Source organism: Diabrotica undecimpunctata, chromosome 3 (assembly GCF_040954645.1).
Source record: "Diabrotica undecimpunctata isolate CICGRU chromosome 3, icDiaUnde3, whole genome shotgun sequence".
NCBI lineage: Eukaryota > Metazoa > Arthropoda > Insecta > Coleoptera > Chrysomelidae > Diabrotica > Diabrotica undecimpunctata.
The window spans coordinates 61,260,955-61,286,669 of record NC_092805.1 but is presented as its reverse complement, the minus strand read 5'-3'; the positions used below and the strand labels follow the sequence as shown (position 1 = coordinate 61,286,669).

The window sequence follows — 25,715 nt, the reverse complement described above, 5'->3', positions numbered from 1 at the left end:
GCACAAAAATTGTGAGGTGAGGTATAACGACAGTTTGGAAAAAGGTGTAACCTCGAAACAATTAGACGGTTATTACGAAATAATAATCTACATTGTCGAACTGCTAGAAATAAACCTTTTATTAGCCATAGAAACATACGTATTAGATTGTAGTTCGACAGGGAGCATATTAGCAAAGGTTTGAGCTTTTAGAATTTAGTAATATTTGCTGATGAAACCAAAATAAGCTTGTTTGAGTCCGAAGGAATCATATTAGTGTAGGTCAAGCCGAACGAAGAACTAAAACTAAAAAATATAAAAGCTACGGTAACTCACAGTGAAGGTGGAGTCATGATATGGGGGTGGATGTCGTTCGCAGGAGTAGGTAACATGCATTTAATTAAAGTAAATAAAAACCAGTACATGTATTTGGATATACTAAGGCAGCATCACGCCGCTAGTGCTCAAAAATTAGGTATCAATAACATTTATTGGTTTTATCAGGACAATGATCCAAAACAAACGTCATATCATTGTTCACACGTTGGCATTAAAAAATAAAGTAAATAGAACTCCAATATCAATAAAATAACTATATTTATTGTTATTTAAGTATGGTATATTTGAAACCCAAAAAATAGCTTATGTTATTTTAGAAGACATAGTTATTTATTTTCAGTATTTCAGTATAATTTTTTTCTAATAAATATTGAGTCACTGACACAAGCTATTTTTATTGAGTAACGCCACTGAGTATAGCCACTGTAAGTAAAATTAATATAAATATATCAATGTGATAATATTTTATATTTTTCATTTCGTTTTATATACTTTTCTGATAAAAAATGTTAGTTATTTGCGTTTATAAAATTGTCGTTTTTAAAATGCTTTATCAGTTTGTTTACGATTTTTTTTTGTCTATTATTTCCAATTATGCTTTATGTGATGACAATAATATTGTCATAATAACATGTTATAATTCAATTTTAAAAACAGTGTTAGGCAACCTATCATACTTCTAACTTCTTATTTCAAAATCAAGTAGGTATATATTGTATATAACGTATAAAATGCGAGCAAAAACTTATAACCTGTAAATGAATTTTACGATTGACCCTGCCTAAAACTTTAAAAGATTTATCTAAGGGACAACATATGGCCAATAATTTTAGGAATGTTATTAAAAAGGAAAATTTATGTGTCCAAAAAAAATGAAAAATCACTTTATCGATTTTCGGGGTTCGGAGTTCGGATGATATCTCTTTGAATATTTTATTGCGTGTATTGCGTTACGGCTTACTCTCCTCCCATTTATGTCGAATGAGATAAATTTAGATTAGTGATACGGAAACATTTAAGGTAAAAAATGCAACTGTTAAGGATTTAGACTTAATGTATTTTTCAATGTACTTTACAATTAAATTAAATGTTCAAAATGACCACCATTTACTTCTTGACAATAACCGAGGCGATTTTGGAATTCTCGTACAATTTTTTGTACTACCTCGGGGGTTATTTTGTTAATTTATTTCCGTTATTCTAGCTTTTAAATTAGAAATACTGTTTAGTATATTAAAATATACTTTAGATTTTAAATAACCCCATAAGAAGTGATCGAGAGGAGTCAAATCGGGGATCTAGCCAACCATTCGATCGTTCCACGTCTTCCAATCTATTGGGAAAAACCTCGTTTAAATAATTTACAAATACTTGCTACTTGCAAAATGCGATGGACCCCGTCTTGTTGGTAGTAAATAGATCGATCTATCTCATTTGAATGATTAACATTAGGAAAAAATCTTCGTAATGTAGACACTAAAAAGTTAATCAAAAAATCTAGATAAACCTTACTATCAACTGTGCCCTCAAAAAAATAAGGACCAATAATTTTATTGTTAATGATAACAGCCCAACACTTAACTTTTTTAGGATATTGCGTGTGAGTCTTACACACCCAGTGAGGATTTTCTCTGCTCCAATATCTACAGTTATGTTTATTAACCGTTTCGTTTAAATGAAACGTCCCTTTATCAGAAAATTTTTTTTCTTTATGAACTGCACATCTGTGTTCATTCTCTCCATCATCATTTCACAGAATTCTTGTCTTCTATTAGGATCATCCTGATGTAACTCTTGAACCAACTAAACTTTGAAAGGATGGTATTTTTCTTAATGCAAAACTCTCAAAATAGATGAAAGTCATCGTTGAGGGCAAGTTCTCGAGTTGTCGTATGCGGATTCTCCTTAATCTCTAGAAGTACATCTAACTTTTTTTCGTCAGTAAATTTAACATTTTTACCTGGTTTTTCGATATTTTTTACATGTCCAGTATAACGAAACTTCTTTTAAATTTTGCTAACTGTAGACCGCAAAACTTGTTGACCAAGGTATTTATTATTAAACATTTCACAAACCTCCTTTTGAGTTCTTGTTTTATTACCACAACCAATCATAATTAAAATGTCCATTCTTTAAGCCTCGGACAAATGAGCCATAATTTAATTTAATATGCGCACAAATATTATACTGACTTTTATAAAATGTCTTTAAGTAACTTTAAATACCTAAATACTTTTTGACTAATATTTTATTATCTTCAAAGATTTTTCCCTAATGTTTAGTAGAACAGATATGAAAATACCTGATATTTTTCTAAAGTATATTTTAATAGACCAGGTGATATTGCTGATTTAAAAGATAGGATAACCGAAGAAAGTAACGAAATATCCCCCGAGATCATACAAAAGGTTGGACGATAATTCCAAAATAGCCTCGGTTATTTTCAAGAAGTCTTGGTTATTTTCAAGAAGTGAATAATGGTGGTCAAATTAAACATTTATTTTAATAGTAAAAATCAATTTTCTCAGTTATAGTTGCAAAAACCCAAAAAAACTTTATATTGCTAAACAGAGGACTAAAATCCCTTTCTAACAAGGTGCCACATGACCCCCTTTGTTATTTAAAATTTTCGAGGGGGTGCTTATAATTCAAAGGGGGTGCTGGAGGGTGATAATATTTTCATACTGTAAATTGTCAATTTAAGAATAAAAATCAACCTGTTTTAGGTTTTTGTCACAGAGTACATAATAGCGCTAAAAATGAATTTATTCCATACATATGGACCGCATGATATATGGCTAGTTATAAATTTTGACTAAAATTTCTATTTGTCATAAATATGCAAAATGCACATATTGCATATTTTGAATATTTTATGCAAATTTTTGGGGATTTTGCATCTTTATACAAAAAATTGCATAAAATGTATAAATGTCAATTTAGTTTGAATTGTGGATTTAAAATAATATTTATCTAGCCGTAGATAATAGTATGTCTAAGTAACTGGAAATTATAATGTTCACTGTATTTCAATATTTCAGTCTTCAATGCTGCCTAATATTCTTGGTATTATTGTAGCAGGTAACCGATTATAATCTCGTAATAAAAGGGTGTTTTAAAATTTTATTGCATAGGGTATCAATAAATTTGTCCTTAAAACAAAAACTATTTTGTTCTAAAAAGTGAAAGTGAAAACTTGCCTTTTCAGTCGAGCTTTTTTAATTTCCTAACTATTTTGGACAAATTTTATTGTTCAGTTTGTGGCAAAATTCTAAGTAATATATATTTAATACTCTTCTATATTTGATATGTTATTTAAAAGATTTTAATGATTGCATAAATTTGTAGCATTTTAAAATTCCTTGATATATATTGACATCCCCTCGTATAAGTTAAAACACCAAAAAATATTTTTAATCCTTTTTGCGTCGACGAGTTGATATAAGCACATTTTACAGTTTGTTTAAATATATCACAGACGCATATTCTTTGGTATTTTTCTTTTGATCGAAGCCGCTTAATATTCTGTGTTTCAAATACTTATTCCCGTTAAGTGTTTTGTTTATACCAAGTTAAGCGAATGATTTTTCAAAATTTACTCACTCTCCGTAAGGCCGGCTACTGTTAAAGGCGTGTTTGGTTTTATTGGATTCTAAATGTTTCGTCAAATTTGTAATGTTTTGTGTTTTTCGTCTTATGTTATGGAAGATTGGTAGTTTTGTGGCAGTTAATTGTGCAGAGTAGACGTATTTTAGTTTAGTCGGAAAAAAATGGCAAATTAGTGAAGGAAAATGATTTTTACTCGATGAATTCTCTAGTATGATTCCAGTTCCCAACCTCAGAAATTTAAAGTAAAATTGCATTTTAGTGAAATCCAGGTAACTTTTTTTTCTTGAAGTTTTAAAGTAAAAACAGACATTTTTTTCTAATAATAATTGCTTTCATAAGAGTTTGTAAAAAATTTTAATATTTAAAATTGTAGATCTTGTGGCTAGACTGTCATTTTAATTTTTCTCCGTTAAAGATTTAGTTTTGACATATGACAGCTAGCTTAATTATTTTTGACATCTAGTAAATATCTAATCATATTTGAGATTTTGTTTTGGTTTTTTAAAAAAGGTTAACCTCTATGCATAGTTTCACTTAAAGATAATTTTTCATTTGTAATAAATTATTTTTGCTACAAATTGTCGCCCAATAACAATTGTAAGTTTTTGTAGTATCCTCAACTTCAAGGGTTTGTAAACTGATAGGACATAGAAAGTGTTTTTTCTTTGTTATTATGTTATTTTTCTCTGTAACTATTTATATAGTATTCTTCTTGTATTACCATTTATATTTGTAACTCTTTGTGGTGAGACAGTAATAAATGTTTAATTTTTTTCCCTAAACCATTTGGTCTATTGATTTTAAAAAAAGATTTTTACCCTTTTTCTTGTGTTTTTTAGGAAAGAACCTTTTCTTACATCCAGCAGGAAGTTTCCTCAAAGCGGCGTCCCATTTTAAATAGCTAGATGGCCTTCTTGTGTTTTATTTGGCCATTTGTCCAGGAGATTCATGTAAGTACCCTCTTTTTATTTCAATTTTGTAGTTGCCCCAATCCATCCCCCTTCCCATTCACTTATCCACGACCCAGTTTCTCCAAATAAACCCTGAGCGCCGTTCGCATAAGTTTCGTTTATTTTGATTACCCTATCTCTGGCCCCGTAATTTGTGTCGCCAATTTTCAACCCCCCATAATAATATCTTATGTAGTAGGCAAAAATAATTCGTTACAAATTAACTGTAATAAAATAGGAATAATATAATTAAATTTTAATTTAATACCAATACCTATTTATGTATATTTTATTATAAAATAAATACTTTAACTGTTGCTGAAATATCAGTGACTGCCATGCAATTATCGTGCAGTTACTTGAATTAAATTTCTTCTATTGCTATCTTTAGTTTAAGACTATAAATAAATCGGTTGTAACTCTAGTTATTTATGTTAAAAAATCTATTACTGGTTGCATGCAAAAAGAAATTTCATATAGATCAACATGTCAGAACTGCGTCACATGTATCCAAAACAGAAAAAAACTAAATTTGGAGAAAAATATCAAGCTTCCGTTTCTCAGTCTTTTCGGTCAAAGTTCGAAAAAAGGAAACAAACAAGATATTTACTTTTAATTAAGACTTGTGCTGTAAATTATTCTCTTTAAATATACAGCTTTTAAAATTATCCAGTGGAACAATAATTCAAAAATATTTTTGCAAAGAAATAGATTTAGAACCAAATATTTTTGTGAATTTAAAATATTTGGTCATTTATTGTTTCCATAATTTTAAGGAGAAGCCCAGGAACCTTTACACATACGCAGGCAAATGTTAGCCAACAAACGTCTAATAACATACAGATCGTTTAATACAACTATGGTTCACAAAATAGGTTTACTTTTGACAGAAAATTTAACAAATTCTTATTGGAGAATAAAAAATTCTCCTCCTCTTGCAGAATCTTTTATCGATACGAATTCATTTCAATCTTATATATTACAGCTACCAAAATTTCCTTCTTACATACAAGACTTTGAAGTTCTGATAGACAAACCAACCATTATAATGCCCTCTTATTCAGACTTGCCAATTTTAACTAATATGATATTCAAATCCATACTAAGCAAATTAGGGGAAGATTTAACAATAATTTATACAGATGGTTCAAAAACTGTTGAAAGTACTGGTTTCGCTTTTTCTGTTTCAAACAGCAATTATGTTGAGAAATATCGAATTCCTAAATCTTGTTCTATTTTTACAGCCGAGGCTGCTGCTATACGAAAAGCAGTAACTTGGTGTGTAACTAATTATTGTGAGAATATCGTAATAGTATCAGATTCTCAGGCAGTATTACAAGCTATTCGTAGCCATCCATTGGATAGTTTTCAAAACTCCATTATACTTGATATCAAAAAATTATTACATGATCTAAAATTCACAAAAAAACGGTTACTTTACTCTGGGTTAAAGGACATAATGGAGTAATTGGAAACGAATAAGTGGATGGTATGGCAAAAAATACATCTTGAGATATCAGAAATTACAAATTTTTACTACTTTAAAGATCTTTTTTCTATTATCAGGAGTATTGGCAGGAAAATGTCATTTAGTATGTAGTAAGTTAATTAAATGTTATGTAATATCTCAAAATTTTAAAGAGTACTTGTAAGTAACAATTCTAATATGTTTAAATGATACCATATACACATTAAGAAATCTAAATCTAAATAATACAAAGTTTACTACTCGTACAATTTATGCCATTTTTACCTAAACATTTTCCTTTAAATATCAAAGAAATATTTATTTTTTAATTTGAGATTTTAAATACAGAATTTCGTTTAGTACTTGGAATATATTAATAAGACAGCAACTCCGTGAAAACTCCAAAAACATTTTGTAGGAAAACATACTTTTTTACTTGCTTTTTCAAGCAAAGATTTTTTTATTATACTTCCATTTTATTTAGTTTTGTAATACCACTTGAACAACATTTTCAATATTTTATTAAGGTTGTGAAAAGTCAGGAAATGTTGGAGTATAGCTAGAGAAAATCCGACATCTGAACGGATAGGAAACAGATTACGAATTTCTTAAGTTTAACTTTTTTCAAATTACCGACTTAATCGTAGAAAAAAAGACTTAAGGAAATAAAAAAAAGACAACACATAAACGGGTCAAAAATAAATTTGTTTTAATATAAGGTTTTAAGTTATAATGTAATATTTATTCTTTGACGTCGACTATATTCGTTTTAATAAAATAAGGTTCCTACTATTATTTAAAAACTTTGCCAGAAAAAATTGGCAGTTATACATGGATCCGTAGGCCTCCTCCTAGCTTACCTACTGTAATTAACTACTTACAGTCCATCTAATTTACAAACCGTTGCACGTCATTATCTACGTCAGTGATCGAAGTTGACATAGTTGCCAAAGTATAAAAAAATCCTGAATCCATTTTAAATCAAACAGGTCACATAATTATTATTATACTCTTTACAACGACTATTTAAATTCTTACGTGACATTTTTGAAATAAAACACACTAATTTTGTTCTAAAAAGAACAGATTTTATTAAATAGGTAAAAATATAAAACAAGAGGTATTCACTTTAAAATTTGAAATAATAAAGGATAGAAAGTGTCAACACCGCAACTGTCAAATAAGTGTTACTAATTTATGCCAAAATTTCACCTTCATTCGATTACAATTACAGTGTGTTCCGAACAAATGTTCTTCATAAAAACGCTTTATAATGCATTTATACAAATTAAATGAAACATATTGTTGTCTATTTCTTTAAGTTAACATTAATAGAAATCTTTAAATATTAGTTCTACGCGTATATAATAAAATATGTCTAGTGGCTATAATGCCAGTGTACTCGGCAAAGTGATTCTAAAAAAGAAAACACCTACCGCCTAAATATTTCGTGTTGGTATCATGTGACGTCACGGTCTATGACGCCGATGACGTGCAACGGTATGTAAATTAGATGAAGTATAGTAAGTTAAAAAGAATAAATTCCAATAAAAAATATCATATTTTATTAAATTTATTATTATCTGTAAAATTAATAAATATAATATATATATATATATATATATATATATATATATATATATATATATATATATATACAGTGTGACCCATTTAGATTGGAAACACCTCTATAAAATTTGAAGTTATTAACCGATTTTAACCAAATTTTCTTTTAATGTCATGTAATAAAAGGTCTATTGCGGGACAAAATATAAAATATTTTGTTAAATTTTCACGGCAGTCTACGATACTTTTTCTTCGTCGAAAATGGAGAATTTGTATTAGCGCTTTTTTTATTAAAAAAATTTCTACGCCACTGGATTTAGAGTGTCTTCAAATAGCTATGACAAAAATGTCATTAAAATATATTTATTAATAACGAAGTTATGACAACTTAAAATTTTAAAACTCACTAAGCTACGAGTCAAAAAAGAACACCCTGTATCAACAGATAACCATAAAACTAATTATTTTTCAAATAATTTTAATAATAAACCACTACTAGATAAAAAATGTTTAAAATAGCATTAAAATTTAATGCAAGTAACGCACTTACATTATTATTAACTACATGCTACAACTTAAATCTCAGTTGCCATGACAACGATATTACTGTATGACATTATTTGTGTCATACAAATTTCAGTGCTAGCATAAATTTATCCATAATATCTGCAACAATATTTACTTCAAATTCTTTTAACAATATTTTGTGTCATGGTTGCAAGATTAAGTTTGAGAGACAAAATTGAAATTATACGTCTTTTGGAAGATAACGATAGAAGTGCCAGGGAAGTTTGTACAATATTTAATGACAGAATGTGTATCGTCCTAATATTAGTTGCGGTACGGCAAACAAAATAAATAGAATATTTAATAAATATGGTGCAGTATCAAAACTAATTTTAAAAAATAACCCGTTACAAAGAAGAAGAGGAAATGATCAAATCATTTTAGATCATATCAGAAATAACCCTAATGCCAGTTTAAGGAATGCCAGTTTATATTTGAATGTACACATTACAAGAAGGCGACGAAGCAAAACGTTTAGAATACTGTTTATGGGCCCAATGGGAATATTTAAACAATATAAATTTTCTAAAAAACGTGTTGTTTACCGACGAAGCCACTTTCACTACAAATGGAGAAGTATCATCACAGAATTGCCGCTATTGGACAGCAGATAATTCCCATTGGGTAATAAACTGTAAAAGTCAGTATTCTCAAAAAATCAATGTCTGGTGTGGTATACTGAACGAGCGAGTTATTGGTCCTTTCTTTTTTGAAGAAAACTTGAACTCACAGAACTTTTTAGAATTTTTAAACACCCACTTGTGGAATACTCTTCATGAGCTCCCAATTAATGGACGATTAAATTTGTATATCCAGTTGGATGGGTGTCCTGTTCATTACGCCAGAACCGTGAAGCAATGGCTAAATGAAAATTATCCGAACCGTTGGATAGGCCGGGGTAGTCCGTTGATAGATTGGCCACCTGGATCTCACAATTTTAGACTTCTTTCTCTGGGGAGTTATCAAACAAAAAGTTTACCAAACCCGTGCAAGAGACGTAAACAACCTTCGTACAAGAATTCGACAGGCATGTGCAGAAATTACTCCCCAACAACTAAGAAATGTAATTAGAAATATTCATAAACGCTACGACAAATGTATCCAATTAGATGGTGGATTGGTAATGGCAACTGGGATTTAAACTAAAATTATGTTTCCATGTTTCTGTTAATACAGAGTGTTTTTTTTAACGTTAATACAGAGTTTTTTTTTTAACGTTAATACAGAGTTATTTTCTTAGTGAGTTTTAAAATTTTAAGTTGTCATAACTTCGTTATTAATAAATATATTTTAATGAAATTTTTGTTATAGCTATTTGAAGCCACTCTAAATCCAGTGGCGTAGAAATTTTTTTACTTAAAAAATCGCTAATACAAATTCTCCATTTTCGACGAAGAAAAAGTATCGTAGACTGCCGTGAAAATTTAACTAAATATTTCATATTTTGTCCCGCAATAGACCTTTTATTACATGACTTTAAAAAAAAAAATTGGTTAAAATCGGTTAACAAGTTCAAATTTTATAGAGGTGTTTCCAATCTAAATGGGTCACACTGTATATATATATATATATAGGTATGTATATATATATATATATATATCATCAGTTGGCGCTACAGCCCCTGGTGAACCTTGGCCTGCTTCAAAACATTCTTCCATCCTTCCCTATCTAGTGTCTATCTTCTCCAGCCCCTCACTCCAATGTCCCTCAGATCTTCCTGTACATCGTCCAGATATCTGAGTTTAGGTCGCCCCCTTCTTCTTCTTCCGACCGGCCTGTTTAGCTTAGATATTTTAGTGGGATCACTCTCATCCATCCGCATAACGTGGCCCACCCACCTTAGGCCGTTTATTTTGATGGTCTTCACAATATCTGCATCACCAAAAAGTCTATAGAGTTCAAAGTTATATCGCCTTCTCCACAGACCCTGTTCGTTTACTCCGCCATATATGGTCCTCAATTCTTGTCTTTCAAAGACTCGCAGTAACTCTTCATCTCGGGTCGTCATTGCCCATGTTTCCGATCCGTATGTGAGGACTAGGCGTATTATTGTTTTATTAAGTTTGCACTTTGTTGCTATTGACATACTTCTCGCTCTTAGTTGAGGGCCCAGGCCAAAATAACAGCGGTTAGCCACGCATATTCTTTTTTTTATCTCGTTGGATGTGTTATTTTTGTAGTCTACCAGTGATCCTAAGTAGCAGAATTCTTCTACCATTTCTATCGTTTCGTGTTGCACCCCTAATATTACTTGTGACTCGTTTGGAAAAAATATATAACTGTTTTGGATGGGTTGGAGTCAATAAAAGGGCTATTGGTTAACTATTTTTTATCTCGAGCTTTCAATTGTGTTTACAATTATTATCAAGAGCTGCTAAAAAAGACAAAATATCTTTCAAAGTTGAACTAGAAAGAAAAAACAATTTTTGTTAACTCACCAAATAAAATTAGTTAAATAGTTAGGTAAATAAAAATTACTGCTAATACATCTCAAAAATAATTAATATAAAAATGTTCTAATCTAATAAATGCTTCTCTGAAATATTAGTATAATTTTGAAAACATTTTTTAATCCAAAAAAAAAATTGAATTTATAAATAAGTTAAAATAGCAACCAATTACAAATAAGCCTCAATGTCATAAATGCCAACTTAAAATTTTTATTTTTGACAATTATATTGCCAAAAATAAAATTTTGTTAAAAAATTCTTTTTTCTTTAGTAACAAAAAACAAGAAGATTTATTCACCATTGATAGATGTCTAAAAAAATGTAACAGATATATGGAAAATTAAATCAAAATGTGACATTTTACAAGTTTTATACATAAATTATAAAGAAAGAATATAATTATAAATTTTGCTTGGATTTTGAATTTCTGATCTTTTGTTTAAATTATTATCACTTTTGCTAATACAAACCATTTCCAAAAAGTCCTTTTGAATTTATTAGTTTCACTACATAAAATTTTAATGTTTTCAAAATTATACTAAAATTTCAGAGATTAACAATAAACCCAGCAGTATTAAAACTACTTATACAACTCTTCCATATATAAAAGGTTTATCCGAACAATGGACAAATCTTTTAGCCATACATAACATAACAGTGGCCCACAAAGGCAACAACCTTTTAAACAAATATTTCACTAAACTAAAAACACAAACTCCAAAACTCAAAAAATCACATGTTGTTTACGAGATACCTTGTATTAACTGTGAAGGTGTCTATATCGGGCAAACCAGTCAACTGCTTCAATTAAGAATTCGTTCTCACAAATATGACAAGTATAATGTCACTGCACTCACAAAACATGAAAATGAGAAGAAGCATAAATTTGACTTCGAAAACATCAAAATTTTAAAAACCGAACAAATCAAATGGAAGAGGTAGATACACGAATCAATAGAAATAAAAAGAACTTCCAACGCAATAAATGGCAAAAAAGATACACAACACCTAACTAAAATATATTTCAATCTAATTTAAATAATAATAAATATAACACCATACAAAGCTCTTAAAGTCATAACATATCTCCAGTTTACCTTTTTCGAAAACATCAACGATACGCCCATATAAAAATAATTACACACTAATGAGAGTAAACCATGAGATATCAGATATCAACTTTTATTTTGCCACTTCATTAATGTCAGTGTCCGTTTTTACGTTTTGGTAAGTTATATATAGATATATATATATATATATATATATATATATATATATATATATATATTACAATAACTGTTTGTTCTTAATCTTGTTCATTTTAGAATCTTGACAAAGGCAAGGGAAACGTTGATTTTTATGGAAAATAAAATCTAGTTCCACATCCAATATAATTTATTGAACCTAAACCAAGAAAACCAAGAAAACTTATTTTATATTTTATATATATATATATATATATATATATATATATATATATATATATATATATATATATATATATATATATATATATATATATATATATATATATATATATATATATATATATATATATATTGTATTATATAAATTCTGAATTCGATACTTTGGTCCAACAAAGCTACTATGAAAACTAAAATGACTATCTACAAAGTAATTGTAGAGCCAATTCTTACATATGGAGCGAATGTTGGCAAATGACAGCAAAAGGAAAGAAAAAAGTTGACACGGTTGAAATGGACTACCTAAGAAGAGCTTGCCGTATATCAAGAGTAGAACGTATACCTAATTCTGAAATTAGAAGAAAAACAGATAGAGTACATACAACTTCTGAAATAATAGAAACTAGACAGTTAATATGGTATGGACACGTACAGAGGATGGACGACAACAGATGGCCAAAAAGAGCTATGGAATACAATCCAAGTAATAGAAGGAAACGAGGAAGACCAGCCAAGTCTTGGATACAAGGTGTTATGGAAACCATGAAAGACAGAGCCATTGATGAAGACACCTGGAGAGATAGAAAAAGATGGCGATCGAAATGCGGGAAGCGGCAGAAGCTGTAGGATCCCCGCTTATATATATATATATATATATATATATATATATATATATATATATATATATATATATATATATATATATATTATATAAATTTATCATATACCTTTAAAATAAAATTTGGTTTAGTGAAAATGAAGAAGTTGTCCTAAAGTTGGAAGAATGGATACCACAAGTAAGAGTTAGAGTAAGCTAGGATACAGGAACTTCTCAAAATTCTAAAAGTATAGTTCTGTCGAGACTGAATCAAAAACCTAATGGTCTACATTTCGGTGTTCTGAAAAGCGAGGAACCCGTTAGTGCCGGAATTGTGATAGCCACGTGCCTCGTTGATGTAGATGGGACGATTCTGGTAATGGTTGCTGATTTGTCTAAAAAGCCTTTTAAATTAAAAAACAACAACAATAACATCATGTACGCCAACAGAAAAAATATTCAAGTACAAAAAACATTTGAAAAAGAATACAGCTTCAAGTTACCCAGTTGAAGCAAGCCTTGTGAAACATCTAATCAAAAATGTTTACACAGAACATTTTAACACCAAGTACAAGAAGATAAATGTGTGTCTAAAAGAATAGTAAGTTTAAAAGTTGAACTGGATGTAAAACCTCTAAATTTGCTATACATCTATGCACCAGAGAACAACAGATATACCACCATAAGGGAAAACTTCTACGGACATCTTCAGATAGTAATAAACGAGAACCCAAATAATGAATATATAATCATTATGGGTGATTTTAACTGCCGTGTTGGCAATGATATAGTTTCAGGAGTAAAACAGCGATATAATGAATATATAGAAATAAAAACGGAGAACTTCTGACAGACCTCTGCAGCATACTCGAAATGCGTATTAATAATGCATTTTTTCCTTACAAAGAACAATACAATACACTTTTGAAATTACTTGAGAACAAAGATCTATGGTAGTCTATATTCTGTCGAATAGAGAGTTACACCCTTCTCAAATCTGGGATGAAAGGGCACTAACATCAGTAGAAATACACCACAAAGATAAAAGTCGAAAGTTTACAGGATGATTCCACAAGATACCTATTGCATAAGAAAATAACCGAAAAAATTAGAAATACATATATCTCAGAAAGTGATGTAGTCGAAGAAAGATGGGCAAAAATTAAGTCTAATATCTTAACTTCGATCAAGGAACTTCTTGGTGAAAGAAATATAAATTAAAATAAATCATTCGCAAGGTGAAGAACTTCATGGTTTTGTACAGAAGTGAAGAAAAAATCTAAAGAAAAGAGAAAAGCTAACCTGAAATACATGTCAACCAAAACACAAAAGACATAGCACCATAATTACAAGACAACACGAAACGAAACACATGCACTTTAAGAAAAATATACAATAAATATAAATATAATATAAATAAAGATATACAATACATTCTCATGTTATGTCTAAACTTGGCGCGTAAATCCCAATTTTCTTTTCCGAGCTGATTTCATATTTGTTTTGATTGTGAGAATAAATTAACTAATGATTTTGGACCATTTTTATCAAAAGTATGGAGGCTCTTCAGAAACACTGTTTGATAGGTACGTTAAGGGTGATTAAAAGTCCAATATAGTAGAGACAATATGCGTATAGAACAGAATTTTCTTACATCATCTCGTAGAGAAGGTTGTCATTCTCAAAAACTAAAATCTAATGCTTTGTGTATTTCTAGATATAAAAGGAGAATTTAGACAACACCTACGAAGTATTAAAAGAGTAATTCGGAGAAAATTAATGAAACAAGCTGCTGCAAGTCACTAAGATAGTATAGAAATAGCAAGAACTCTATATCAGTGTACCAATTATCTAGATCAGTATAAGCTAATATAAGGTTTCAGAAGGCTGGAGTGGGTAATATATATATATATATATATATATATATATATATATATATATATATATATATATATATATATATATACAGACGGTTGAAGGGAACCGGGAAAAAACGGGTGCTTCTAAGTGCTTTTTTATTGCTTCCTTAGTATTGGGTCGTTCCCGGTTACCTTCAACCGTCTGTGTTTACCAGTAACCCGTTACTGTCTTTGACTTTCTTTTATATATATATATATATATATATATATATATATATATATATATATATATATATATATATATATATATATATAAATGTGAAAGAAGCTCCCGGACTATCTAGAGTCAGCAAATTCCGAAGATCAGAGGTTATAAAGAAGGAAGGAAGAAGCCCACGATTATTATTATTAGTTCTTATTTAGTTGTAGTAAATATCTCTGTAAATTGTAACTTAATTTTGAAAATAAAATATTTTTTTTGAGAAGTTCAAGTGCTTGTGACATATTTGGCGCTGCGAACAGGATCAGCATCGTACAGAAACATACATCAGTTTCCTGGTCAACTTTAGTTGTTTAACGAGACCGATCGAACCTTGGAGAAGAAAGAAATTATGCATTGGAAATCAACTGTGATCATCCTTATGTAAGTTTTTCCTTTCTTTCCTTAATTTTTTATGAGCACTTTTAACAATATTTCTCAAAACAGTATTGAAAATTTAAATTTATTATTTGACAATTTGAATTTAAATATTATTAATAACTCGTCAACTTCTAATCTAAGAAATTCCATTTCTTGTAATAAAAAATCCTTATCTTCTAAGAAAACTTCCAAAATGCCTGTCACTAATAGCGATATTGCTAGTCTGTGTTCCACATTACCAGAATTTTCGTCTAAAGAAGATCTTTCTACTTTTATCAAATCTGTAGATAACTTGTTAACATTCTTAGGTACCCAAGAACTTACAGAACCTCAGTTATTTATTCTTAATACTCACATTGTATCTCGTATAAAAGGAGATCCGAGAAATTTTTTGAATTATTCTAACAAATTAAGCTGGACAGATATTCGTCCTGCTTTACTAACTAAATATGGAGATAGAAGGTCAGAAGACATTTTGGTTACTCAGTTATCGACAACAGTTCAAAAACATAACGAATCCTATGATCAGTATCATCAAAGAATTTCCACCAATTTAAACGATCTGCTTCAACATATTACTTTAAATGATAATCCTGCTACTGTAAATTTTAAAACGCCATATTTTAAGAATATTGCCTTAAAAACTTTTTGCTCGGGTATAAATGAACCGTACTGCGAATATTTGTCGCATTTTGAAATAGAATCACTTGAAGCAGCACTTCAAAAGTGCATTGCTTATGATAATCATAAGAACCAACAACAATATATGAACTTTTTAAAAAGCCAACAAACTAGAAAACCTTTGCTCAAACAGAGGCCACATAATCCAAACCAGTTTCCACGTAATAATCATAATAATAATAATAGGCCCACAAACTTCTCGCCCATGCAGTCAAATTACTTCAGACCACCATTTCAGAATAATCAAACAAATTTTAATAATACTTCACAGCCAAATTTTAATTTTGCTTCTCAATCGTATAATAATAGTTCATCTAGAAATAATCAACCCCCAAATTTTCGACAAAATGTACAACATAGAATAAATAAATATAGGAACCCACAAACTCAACAAAACACACATTCTCCTATGAGTGGCGTTCTAACATCCTCCACAAGAAATCACCAACCCATGACCGTTACCACTAATGGCCATCATTTCAATATTGCTGCAAATCAAATTCATAATTCCGAAGTTAACATTGAAAATTCCGATTCCGAACAAGTCACGGAAGAATATTTCGACCAAAACTATCAGGATTTTCCCCTAGTATCTCCCGAAGAACAACCACCTCCTCTATAAATCTGAATAATTTACAAAAATCTCCCCGGCTACCTTATTTTGTTACGCCCATGACTCGTCTTAAAGTTCTTATAGATTCTGGAGGATCAGATACTGAAATCTCTCCGAAAGCTGTAAAATATTTTAATCAATCCCACATATACAAAAAACCTTTCACATTAACCTCTATGAATCGTACAACAAAATTTTTCCAAAATATTAAAACCCCTTTATTATCTGAATATGGCATTAATGATCTTATTGACGCACGAATCGCAAATTGGAGCAAAGATTTTGATATCCTACTGAAAAATTATGATTTAGAACGTTTTAACTCCATACTAAATTATCAAACTAAAACATTGACCTTAACAAATTACAGAATTACTATTCATTTTGAGACATTATATTATAAAATTCCAGTTAACGTCCTAGACGGTGAAATTCTAGTACTCCGTGTAGACTTACAAAATTTTACATTACCGGAATCCATACACACAGCAAAAAACGGTTTCATTCATAACCTGACACTCCCTTATCCGATAAAATTATTAGAACCTATTCAAGTTCAAAAACTTGATGAGTATGAAATTTCAACCGGACCAACGCACTTTGTAGAATCTAATATTCGTACACAACATTTAAATAATGAAGAAAAAAATAAAATACTTAACCTTTGCAGAAAATACAGAGATGTATTTTACGATGAGAAAAAGAGTTTATCTTTCACGTCAGCAGTGAAGCATGAAATTAAAACAAAAGATGAAAATCCTATTTATGTTAAGGGATATAGGCATCCTAAGGCGATGCAGGAAGAAATTAGTCGACAAGTACAAAAATTATTAGATGATAAAATTATTAGACCATCAATTTCTCCCTATTCGGCCCCAGTGTGGGTTGTACCCAAAAAAGCTGATGCTTCAGGCAAGAAAAAATTCAGAATGGTTATTGATTATAGAAAGCTAAATGAAAATACTATAGATGACAGATATCCTTTACCAAAAATAGAGGAAATTTTAGATAATTTAGGTAAGGCTACATACTTTACAACACTAGACTTGGCTCAAGGCTATCACCAAATCGAAATTCATCCTAACTCTGTCCAAAAAACTGCATTTTCAGTGCCACATGGTCATTTTGAATTCTTACGTATGCCGTTTGGCTTAAAGAACAGCCCAGCAACCTTTGAAAGACTAATGGACAACATTCTCCGTCCTTTCGTTCACAAATTTGTATTCGTCTATATGGACGATGTAATCATTTTTTCTAAATCTCTTCACGAACATCTCGTTCACATCACTACCATATTCGATACCTTTAGAAAACATAATTTAAAAGTTCAATTAGATAAGTCTGAGTTCCTTACGAAAGAAGTGGCTTTCCTAGGACATGTAGTAACCACTCAAGGTATAAAACCTAATCCCTGTAAAATTGAAGCCATTCAAAAATACCCATTACCAAAGACTGTCAAAGAAATAAAGTCCTTTCTAGGATTAATCGGATTCTATAGGCGATTTATTCCAAATTTCGCGAAGATTACGTCTCCATTTTCCAGATGCACTCGTAAAGGTGCTGTTATAGATCCTAAAAATCCAAATTATTTGGAATGTTTCGAAAAATGTAAACAACTCTTAACTAATGCTCCTGTTCTTCAATACCCAGATTTCGAAAAACCTTTCGTACTTACTACGGATGCGTCTAATATAGCGATAGGATCAGTCCTATCTCAGAATAACCATCCCATTGCCTTTTATTCGAGGACCCTAAATTCTGCCGAACAAAATTACTCTACAATAGAAAAAGAATTATTGGCAATCTTAGACTCATGTAAACATTTTCGTATGTACTTGTACAGTCAGAAATTTATAGTAGAAACTGATCACAACCCTCTAGTTTGGATCTACAAAGTTAAAGACCCTACTTCTCGATTAACTCGCTGGCGACTTAAGTTAGAGGATTACAATTTTGAAGTTAGATATAAAAAGGGAAAAGAGAACCAAGTAGCCGATGCCCTCAGCAGAATTCAAATAAATGCTCTAAGCTCCAGCTCAGAATGCGCTGAACCTCCAGATGCAATTGATGCTTTTGACGCAGAAAATTTTCTTGAGGAATTTGAAAATTTGCAAAATAATACAAACACACAACACACCGCTGTCGAACACCCTATCACAGGAATTGAAATATCACCCGAGCCAATTAATCTATCGTCAAATCAAATTATATTCCAAACTAAATGTGCTAAATTTGAGTTACAATACAAAAAGATCTTTAATAAACATCGATACACTGTAACGCTCACCGACAACTGGCAAGCAGAAATAGCAGATGCGTTTCAAAGTATCCTAAGACCGAATCAAAAATTTGCCATTATAATACCTCATGAATTTAGACCCTTCATTTGCAATTATTTTAAAGAGAAAATAAAATCAACAGTAAAGACAATATTCTGCAATAAATTGCTAAAAGATATTGAAGAAGAGGAACGACAAGTTGAATGCGTGGAAAAATATCACAGAGAAAATCATAATGGAATAGTGGAAACATATAAACATCTAAAGCAAACTTTCTATTGGCCTTCTATGCAAACCATGATCTCGAATTTTATAAATAAATGTGAAATATGCTTAAAAAACAAATATGAAAGGCACCCGTACAAACTCCCACAATTAGGGCCATTACTTGGACAAAAACCATTTGACATCTTACACATTGACATTTTTCATTGCAACAAAACATTATATTTAACAATAATAGATTCATTTTCTAAATATGGACAGTGTTATAAATTAAACGATAAAACATCCATTTCAATACTGAATAAACTTAGGCATTACTTTACGCACCATAACTATCCAAAGAAAGTTGTATGTGATAGTGGCACAGAATTTAACTCAGCAGTCATAAAAGAATTTTTAAAACTCCACAAAATCGAAATTCATTTCACAACAGTTAATAACTCATCTTCAAACTCCCCCGTAGAGCGTTTCCATTCTACACTTACCGAAAAACTCAGGACCTTACGTGCCCAAAACCCCAATGATTCATTAGACGACATTTTGACACATGCCATTCTTATCTATAATCAATCGATTCATAGTTCTACAAATTTCTCTCCATTTTCAATCCTATATGGACCTTATGCCGAGGAAATCCATTTTGATTTTGACCTTCCCATATACGAAACGTACAATCAAAGACATAAGGAGGAATTACAACCTTTTATCGAATATTTATACAGAATATTTATACAATAAACAAAAAGAAAACAGGCAGCAAATATTAGATAGACAGAACGAAAACGCTGAAGAAATTCCCGAGATAGGTCTCTCAAAAACTTTGTATGTTTCAAAAAAGAAACATAAACCAAAACTACAAGCACCTTATTCTATAATACATCCAGATAAACAAGAAAAAACAAAGATTTTAGGTAAGACAGACAAACAAAACCCAACAAGTACACATCTTAAGTTTGTTAAAAGAACAAGAAAATGTACAGACAAAAATACTCAAGCTCAAACTTGTTCACAGGAAAATCCTCGCCCTGGGCCGTCAACTCAGGATTCAGGAGATTCAGAATAATGGCTACTATGCTGAGGAGATAGGAAAATCAAAAGAAATCTCCCATTACCATAGACACTTCCTTCATATTTCCCTAGACAATTTATCGAATATAATAGAAACTAGCCCAATCAACCAATTCCAAGCTCATTTTAAGAAAACGCCTCTCTCACTTCTTTATTCTCAATATAATCATATACGCGAACAAGTAAAAGATGATTTGCATAAGATTACTCGCAAACAGAAAAGAGGACTCTTTAACTTTCTCGGAACTGCCATCAAATATATAACAGGTAACCCAGATGACTCTGACCTTGATCTATTAAAAACACATATTATTGCAATAGAAAATAAACAAAATGAAATAATCAAAAAATTTAACAATCAAATATCATATGGACAATCAATTAATACAAGATTCGATAAACTTTTAGAAAAGATAAATACTGATAATGCTGCTCTTGTAGCTGCAGTTAGTAAGTTTTCTGCAGATTTTGATAGTTATTTAATTTTGCATAATGAAATAGTAAACATTCAAAATATTAACGAATTTTTAACGAAACTAATTAGAACCATTACTTTATCTCAATTAAATATTCCAAATATCGAATTATTCACGTTAAAAGAATTAGACAATTTAAAAGAAAATCTTCTTAAACTGTATCCTAGAAATTCGCTTCTAGTCAGTGATGAACATCCGTATGAATTAATCGAAGCATCCAAAATGTTAGTCTGCGTAACCGCCAATACAATGCTCATAATAGTTAAAATACCTATTCTCCACGAAACTTCCTATACCACCTTTAAGATTTATCCGATCCCAAATAAAGATCACATCATGATTTTACCACCTACACCCTACTATGTCAACAACAAATGGTTCGAAAGCTGCATTGGAGAAAGTGACCACATCATTTGTACCAAAAACGTACAATCCCATTGTACGATACCAAATGTCCATAATTGCACAAAGACCATAGTGACAGAGAACTTTTTTCAAGAAACAAGCAAAGTGATATTGCTGGGAATAATCCATACAATAATAATTCAACAACAAAAAGTAAAATCAACCAGTTTACTAACGACAGAAGAACCAATCATCATTGAAGGAATCTACTTCAACAAGAAAACATCCGAAGACATTTCACTACCAAAAATAGTTCCAATAAAACTATTGCCGGATCACCAGATCAAAATTGAGAAGTTAACAATTCCAAATACTCATGGTCAAATTCAACCCCTCGAAACAATAGATGTTTTACCACCACTTTCAATGGGACTGAGCACCACTTCAATTGTTATACTTTTATTTGTTTTAGCATTTTTAGCAATATTCCTAATTAAAAAACGAAAAAGAATTTCCCAAATTCTATTTGGTACGAAACTCCATCCTGCCCAAATTCAAATTCTGAATGAATTAATTGCAGAAGTTACTAGGACTTCGAGGACGAAGTCCGAACCAAAGGGGGGAGGAGAAATGTGAAAGAAGCTCCCGGACTATCTAGAGTCAGCAAATTCCGAAGATCAGAGGTTATAAAGAAGGAAGGAAGAAGCCCACGATTATTATTATTAGTTCTTATTTAGTTGTAGTAAATATCTCTGTAAATTGTAACTTAATTTTGAAAATAAAATATTTTTTTTGAGAAGTTCAAGTGCTTGTGACATATTTATATATATATATATAATATATATATATATATATATATATATAATATATAAATAAATATATATATATATATATATATATATATATATATATATGTGTATGTATATATATATATATATATATATATATATATATATATATATATATATATATATTACAGGATTTAACTTTTATAAACTTTTATACATTTTGGAGACGGCTATCGCCATATTCCCATTCTCCTCCGCCAATCCTCCCGGTCCAAGGCGTGCTCCTCCTTCAAACCTCTCGATTCCATCGCTCTTCTAATTCCTTCATTTCAGGAACCTCGAAGTCTACCTCTTCTATTTCCAGGGGTCTTCCATCTGTGAGGTTTTAGGGGCCAACGTTCGTCAGGCATTCTCAATAGGTGTCCAAACCATTTTAAACCTCTTCTTTCTATTCTGTCAATGATGGTTTCTGTAGCATTCATGTTATTTCTAATAGGTTCGTTGGTCTTCCTTTCCAGCCTTGATGTTCTAGCACTTTTTATCAAATAATTCATTTCAACTGTCAACAATCTTCTCTTCAGGTCTGCATTAATTGTCCATACTTCAGAGCCATAACAAAGAACTGATTCAATCATGGTTTGCCCTATTCTTTTTTTGTTCCTTTTGAAAATGTTACGATCCCAACATAAGGAGTTCAGACATCCTACAATTTTACGTCCCTTGATTAATTCGGTGTTTAATTTCGGTTTCTCCCAATCCGTTTTTATCAATGAATGCACCTAAATATTTAAATTTTTTCACTTGTTTGATTTCCACGTCCTCGTCTGTCAACACTTCAAATCTTGCATCTGAATTGATAAACAAATATGCTGACTTTTAACCCGTATTTTACATATTTTCTGTATAGACGCTTTATCATAAATTCTAGGTCATAAGAATCTTGAGCTAGGACGACTTGGTCATCCACAAAGTTCAGGGAGAACAGTACGTCATTTCCTATGAGGATTCCCATTTCCTGGCAGTGGTTTTTTCAATTTTGGAGGGCTGCCTCAATATATATATTAAACAGTAAGGGTGGAGTGGGTATCATTAATAAATAGACGATATACAATAAGCCAATTGGCTACAGTACAACCAGTTCATAACAGACGGCTTCCAGGACAGAAGTAATGATATCAAGTATAACAAAAAGAGATTATTTAAATCACAATACCCCAGTGGCCAATCAGTTGGACATTCTCTTCGAATACATCTATACAGAAGTTTTTTTCAAAGAAATTATGAACAATATTATTATAGTAAACACATCATGTAAAAATTACTAATTATGGCCGGTAATTTAAATTAATACCTTTAGTCTTTATTTGTGTCATTTTGCATAAATGCCAAATTTGATACAATTTATTTCTTCTTTCATTGAAATAGTCAACTTTTATTATCATTTTTTTTTCAGTGTCCTTAATTACGGGGTTCAATGTTTTAATCTTTTAATTATTTTAAAATGTCTGCTAGTTGATTTTTACAATACTTTTGTATATTTATTTTATACACCAAGCTATTTATTTCAGAACTTTAACTCTCGCTGTTCTGGTTTTTTAAATTTTCTTGAAATACTCGTTTCGAAGTAAAAAGAATATTCAAATGAAAACGTCAGCCTATGAACAGGGAGATCTTCTCGCCCTTCCTTTTTTATAAATCCAATAAAGCTCATTAATAAATCAGTTCTTTCATCCTCTACAGAAATCACTTTAAACGTTAACTCAACTGTAGATTTTTATAAGTATTGAATTAATGCCAGAGATGGAAATCAATTTTTCAAGAGAGAAAATATAGAAATACAGCACATCCAACTAAAATTTTCAAGACGTTTCACCAGAGTAAAATGGAGCATATAAAATAAACATTTTCTAGGGCAAAATTTGCATGAAAGGCATAGCTAAAATGAATGAAGCAATAAACACACTTATTTGTATTTCTTAAACAAATACCATGTAGTTACGCTTTCCCGTTTTTCATTCAGGCGGATATACGAAAGAAGATTTATAGGAATGAAAAATGTATCGAACAGCAGTAATAAGAACGCGTGTATAGGTACGTTTTCCTTTTTTAGAAATAGATTTTGTTGAAGTATTAGAAAGCGATGTTTTAGAAATTTATGTATATTGAATTCAACTTTTGTGTACCGAAATCTGAGGTTATACTTCTTCTTCTTCTTCTTCCTCTTTATAATCAATTCTGCTTGTTCATTGGCGGATTAATACCTCTATGGAAGGTTGTCACTCCATCTTTTGCTCGGTCATCCGATACTTCTTCTGTGGTGACTTATCTTTTGGTATTTTGACGACACGGGTCTCCTCCATTCTGCTTATGTGGATATTCCATTTTTTTTTCGATTTTGTGTCCATTAATTTATATATTGTACGTTACATTTTCTTTTACTGTCTTCACTTTCTTTCGATCTCTCAGCGTATTTTCTGTAATTCTTCCCAGTTCTCTCATCTCCGCCGTTTCCAGTAGCCTTTACGTTGTGGCTGTATCAGGTCTTGTTTCTGAGGCATATTTCATTATTGGTCTTACACTGGTTTTATAAATTCTTGATTTCATCTCAGTGTTAATATGTCTGTTTCGCCATATACTATTATTAAGGCATCCTTAATAATTATTTAAATTAGAAACATGATTATTGACATATTTTTATGAGTTTTTTTTGATCAAATTTTTATGATAATCCTTTTATGTATAGAATGGAGTTATACAAATTTCTGATGAATGTAAACTACAAAAACGAATAGATAACATAATTCTACCATGGAAAAGGAATATAATAACTCATTACCTTTCCTGGATGTTTTAATCTCAAAGAAGGATGCTGGTTATGAGAGACATGTGTATAGAAAACCAAGAAAAAACAACAGATCTAAATTACAAATCAAATCACAAAATAAATATTAAAAATGCAATCACTAAATCAGTATATGATAGAATCAAAATTACTGGTTCTAACTAAAATTCTTTTTTACGTATGACTTAAAGTTGTGACACAAAATTCATTGGCTTTAATTTAAATAAAAACAAAATAATATGAGTTGCCTTAAGAAACAAAAGTTTGTTTACTTAATTTACTAGATTTTAAAGGTTTCGGTTTAAGATGTCATATAAATTAGAAATAAGAAAAAGTATCTTTGTTAGTTGGGTGGGTACCCAAAGCTGAAATCTGTAGAATATTCCAAAATAACATTTCAGGCGGAACATTTATATAACGATAGGGTAGAATGAGCGGAGAATACCACTAATCTCTCAAAAAGTAGAAGACCATATGCATTTATTGCACAGAAGTCAGAGAGAATGGTGAGAAGAGAAAATTCCCAGGTTGGAATAACAACGAGGAGACTGGCTCATTAACACAGGCCTCTACTAAGAGTACGATATCGTTGTAATTGAAAAGGAATGGTCTTAAATATCGGAAGGGACGTAAGTGCCCCAAATATTTTTAAGTCCAACTTCTTCGTTTACCAAAATGCTATCGTCAACTGAGGCAAATACACTTTGCCGATAAAAAATTCGTTATTTCAAAAGAAGAAAAGTATAATTCTGAAGTCAAGGGAAACGATGGTTTTTTACGTAAAATATAGAGGAATACTTTGACAATTTTAGATCCTAACATAAAGCAAAAATTGCCAATAAAATCCTTGTTTGGTGACAAACTTCTACAGCAGTGTATCATGGCCTTTGTGGAAAAGGTTAGGATTGAATATTTGAATAGTTAGAGCTATTTTAATAACTGGCTTTCC

General features: G+C 30.6%; 1 long non-coding RNA gene across 5 annotated transcripts in view; it reads left to right on the top strand.

Moving 5' to 3' along the window:
* LOC140435618 (uncharacterized) overlaps window positions 1-25,715 on the top strand; it is a 152,346-nt gene that overhangs the window by 34,499 nt on the left and 92,132 nt on the right. For all 5 annotated transcript variants that reach the window (XR_011950194.1, XR_011950195.1, XR_011950193.1 and 2 more), the window contains exon 3: window positions 4,767-4,877. This is a non-coding gene — a long non-coding RNA (uncharacterized lncRNA). The remainder of the gene's footprint in view (window positions 1-4,766; window positions 4,878-25,715) is intronic.